This window comes from Dipodomys merriami, unplaced genomic scaffold, assembly GCF_024711535.1.
Source record: "Dipodomys merriami isolate MVZ:Mamm:240054 unplaced genomic scaffold, mDipMer1.0.p SCAF_60, whole genome shotgun sequence".
Taxonomy (NCBI): domain Eukaryota; kingdom Metazoa; phylum Chordata; class Mammalia; order Rodentia; family Heteromyidae; genus Dipodomys; species Dipodomys merriami.
In genome coordinates this window covers 188,387-192,986 of record NW_027206180.1, presented here as the reverse complement: position 1 = coordinate 192,986, position 4,600 = coordinate 188,387, and the positions used below count along the sequence as shown (strand labels likewise).

Below are 4,600 nucleotides of genomic sequence, written 5' to 3'. Positions count from 1 at the left end.
GCTCCGATTTGCCTCTTTCTGCAGAAGGAATTCTACAAGGAATAAAACAAAAAACAAAGACAAAACATAGTTTCTCCTCTGCTGTCTTCCACAAGCTTTTAACCAAGTTTAAAACTCTTTCACCAACCAAGAAGGTACCAAAAAATATTATTTTTATTCTACCTCTATGGGCTAAGTCAGGCTTTCAAGTCGATTTTTTTTTTAATGGATGAAGGAAGAACATCGAACCGAAAGGTAGAAAGCCAGCTCACTGCCACTGAGAAGGAATTTTTTTAAAGCCAGCAGGGCAAGCCAGCCAGCTCACCGCGAATCACACAACTTGTCACTACAAGGAAAAGAGTCCAGGTCTCCAATGGAACAGTCTGGAAAAAAATGGGGAGGGCTGTGGTCTCAAAACACACATTCCCCCAGAGGAGACCCCATCCAGCAACTGGCTCTCCCAAGTTCACAGCCTGCAGGCTACATGGGACCTCACCTTCACACACACACACACACACACACACACACACACACACACACACACACACACACACACACACACACACACACACACACACACACACAGGCTCTGCTTTTTCTTTCTCAGCCTTTCCTTTGCACCCTGGTGCCTGATCCACCTTGGCTCAAGAACAAACCTTAGCTGCCACCAGGGGTCCCCAGGTTCAAGGAGGGGAAAGGTAGCCTTAACCCAGAAGGATCTGCTTATGCTTGGGATCTCATCTAGCCTTGTGTCTCCTGGGCTGTCCGCTCTGCTCTGCGGTGGAACATAGGCTCAGTGTCTGATGTGGTGGAAGAGAAGATGAGCAGGGAGGGGAGAGCTCCCCACACTGGCTTTCCTTTTTGTTTCCTCCCCATTAGACCTTCAGCAAGCCGGCAACGTCTCTGGACCCCTGTTTCCTGGAGTAACTTAACCACGGTGCAGGCAAGACAAGTCAACTGAGATGGAGAAGCAGAGCAGCATCCTGCAAGCCTGCAAGCTCACGCTCTCCGTTGAGCTGTTTCTACAGCCTGCCACTCCCTTCTGTCTCCAAAATGTGAGTTTTCTCTTTTTCTCACCCAAGGGAACTTGGAAGTTTTGTGGACAGATTTGACCAAACCTCACATTGCTGCTTTGACGTCATTGGAACTAAGGACAGCGTCAACTGGACATCCTGGCTTTCTCGTTAGCAAACACACAAAACAGGATGAAGCTTTCAATTTGTACGAATGAAAGCAGGTCCAAGAAGATGTGTCTGGAGAAGAATAAGATGATGCAGATGCCAGGGAACAACCCAAGCATCGCTCGGAAAGCCTGAAAAAAATGAGATGAAGCTGGGCGCCAGTGGCTCATGCCTGTCATCCTAGCTATTCAGGAGTCTGAGATCTGAGGATCATGGCTCAGAGTCAGCCTGGGCAGGAAATTCCATGAGAATCTTATCCCCAATGAACAGAAATGGAGCTATGGTTCAAGTGGTAGAGCACCAACCTTGGAGACAAAAGCTCAGGGACAGCACCCAGGCCCTGAGTTCCAACTTCAGTACTGGAACAAGAGAGAGAGAGAGAGAGACCACAAAGGCTGGGGAGTATGGACTGTACAATGTTCTCCTCTCCTTATAATTTGCTATTTTCTGGTTTAATTAGAATCAGATCATGTGCAATAAAATCATCACCTGATAACATAATTCCATCAAACACGGGAGAGTAATATTCAAGTGACTGAGGCATGAACACGATTCACCTCCAGCAAGAAAGAGAAATTGTATTAGCAAAATGCCTCTAGACCCACTAATTAATTTGCTATATTATGCATGACAGGAAACAGCATAGCACAGGGAGGGGGAGGGAAAAAGGAAAGCTTGATTTTTTTTTTTTCTGAATTAGGGATGGATGTGCTTTCTCTCATCTCTTTCCGCAGCGGGCTTGTGGTTGGACGGAGGATTGGCCGAGAGGGAGAGACGCGGAGCACAGAGCAGAGAGCTGGTGGCGCCGGTGTACTCAGCCAATTAGCAGGTGTCAAAGTCACTCTGCGTCACCCCTGGCTGTCTTCATTTAGAGAGCTCCTCGCTCCTCCACAGAAGCACCGGTCTGCACCCAGCCTTCCTGCAAACCCAAGAAACTGGCAAATTAGCAGCCAGGGCCCTTAGCCAATTCCTCGGTGCAAGCTCGTGGAGTCTCCCGATCCATTATCGCTCCTGTCTTACAGAACTTGCCGGACTACAACTGAAACCATACCAGGTTCTTTCTTTCTTTCTTTTTTATTGTGAAAATCCCGTACAGAGCGGTTACAATTACACGGGCAAGGTAATGAGTCCATTTCTTCTCAAGCATTGTTGCCTCCTCCTTTGTTTCCCCTTCCCATCCCTTCCCATCTCCCACCCCACACCCCCACCCGGCCAAAGTTGTAATGTTTGTTTTTCGACATAACGACTTGCACATCTCCTTGTTGCAATGGGTCCACCTGTATCCCTATTTAAACAATATCGTTTAAACAAGTTCTTTCTTAACTGAACTGTCCTTTCACTGACAAAACAAGCGTTTACTTGGCACAGCGGTGAGGTGTTGACACAGTGGAGGTAGACACAGTGGAATGACTTGAGTTCACGCTACTTAACGAAGACATTGCCTGGCATAACTAGCTTTGGCGGGAGCCGGGGTGGGAGGCTAAAGAAACTTTCAAATAGACTTCACTTGGTCTGGAGCAACATCTCCCGTTTGGAAACCTGGCCACTCAGGAGGCTGAGCTCCAGAGGACAGAGGCTGAAAGCCAGCCCAGGCAAAAATGTTTGAGAGACCCATCTCAACAAGTAGCACAGAGCATGAGATGGTACTTCTGCCATCCCTGTGATGTGGGAAGTGTAAATAGGAGGATTACAGTCCAGCCTGGCCTTGGCATAAAGCAAAACCCTATCTGAGAAAGAACAAATGCAAAACAGGCTTGGTTGTAACTCAAGCAGTGAAATGTCAGTCAACACCCGCAACAGGATTTCCTCCTTGTTTAGAGCAGAGTACTATTCCATTGTGTTTATATGCCACATTTCCTGTGTCTGCTCACTCGCTGGTAGGAGTGCAGGTCGGTCTCTCATCGTGGTGAATCACTGTGGTGAACGTTGCTGCACGTGAGAGCTCCATGTCTCATGGACACACAGAATCCGTTGCCTTTAGTTAAGTAGCCAGAGCTGGTATTACTAGATCACAAGTAGTTCTATTTGTAACCTCCAGAGGGAGGGGTGGAACCTGATTTCAGATCCCTCTATATGATTACAGATCCTCCTATATGATTACAGGTCTTTTCACATCATGGTTTTAGCTTCTACCTTCCAAAAACAAGTCAGGAAAAATAGAAACCAATTGGACTCAAGGCAAGTGGAAAGAAGGAAATAATAAAGGAAGCACAGATCAATATAATCAGACATCGAAAAACAGTAGAATAAAGAAAAAAAAAACACAATGAAATCCAAAGTTGGTTCTTTAGAAAGATCAATGACCTAATAAGCCTTTAGCAGAACTGATCAGGAGAACAGGAGAGAAGATATAAACAATCAATAGCAAGAATTAAAAGGTGACACTGCTATAGATACCGTACTCATCATGATAATAACAAGGGAATATTACCTACAACATAGTGCCAATAAATGCAACCACTTAGATGAACCAGACAAGTCCCTAGAGAAAACACACACACACACACACACACACACACACACACACACACACACACACACTTCTAAAAACTCATTCAAGTATAAATAGAAGCTCAATATACCAAAAAAATATCCATTGTATTTCACATTCCAGCAGTGAAAACCCCAAAATGAAGAAGACAGTTCCATTCACAACAGCATCAGGAAGAGTAACGTAGGAATCAAGTTAGCAGGGGGAAGAAAACACTGAAAGCTACAAAACTTGCGGAGAAAAACACACAAGTTGCTAAGTGAATGGAAAACCATTCCATGATCAAGAATAGAAAGACCAATATTATTGCATGGGAATTCTCTCCAGGTCAATCAGTAGAATCCTAGAAGAAAGCTGAAGATACAATACATGTAAGCTGGGCACCAGTGACAACTGTAATCCTAGCCACTAAGATGTGAAGATCATGATTTGAAGCCAGCCCGGGACAGAAGCCCCCGTTGAGACCCTGATCTCCAATGAATCACTCAAAAACTGGGGTGGGAGCAGTGGCTCATAGTGGTAGAGCACTGGCCTTGAACAAAATAGCTCAGTGACAGCACCTAGGCCCTGAGTTCAAGCCTCACAACCAACCAAAAAAAGAATCACCAGAGTAGGGCTAAAGATGTGATTCAAGTGCTAGAGCATCAGTGGAACAAGCCAGACACACGATATCCCTGGGGGCATGCCTTGCGGGGGGGTATCTGGTCTGGGGCCTTTCCCTTTCTCTCTACTTCCTGGCCACCATGAGATCAGCTCTTCTCTACCATGCCTCCTCCTCCCATAATGCTCTGCCTCACCCCAGGCCCAGAAATAATACATCCAGGCAGCCATGGACCACAGCCTCTGAAACCGTGAACCACACTAAGTCTCTGTCCCTGGAAACAGTCATCACAGTGATGACAACAACAACAAAAAGCCAGATCAACACACCTACACAGCAAACTAGTAT

At 46.0% G+C, this 4,600-nt stretch overlaps 1 long non-coding RNA gene across 1 annotated transcript; it reads left to right on the top strand.

Annotated features, from left to right (window-relative positions):
• Nucleotides 1–799: 799 nt before the first annotated feature.
• Nucleotides 800–2,471, top strand: LOC138814460 (uncharacterized). The gene is made up of 2 exons (XR_011368008.1): nt 800–1,034; nt 1,895–2,471. It is a non-coding gene; the product is annotated as an uncharacterized lncRNA (long non-coding RNA).
• The last annotated feature ends 2,129 nt before the right edge of the window (nt 2,472–4,600 follow it).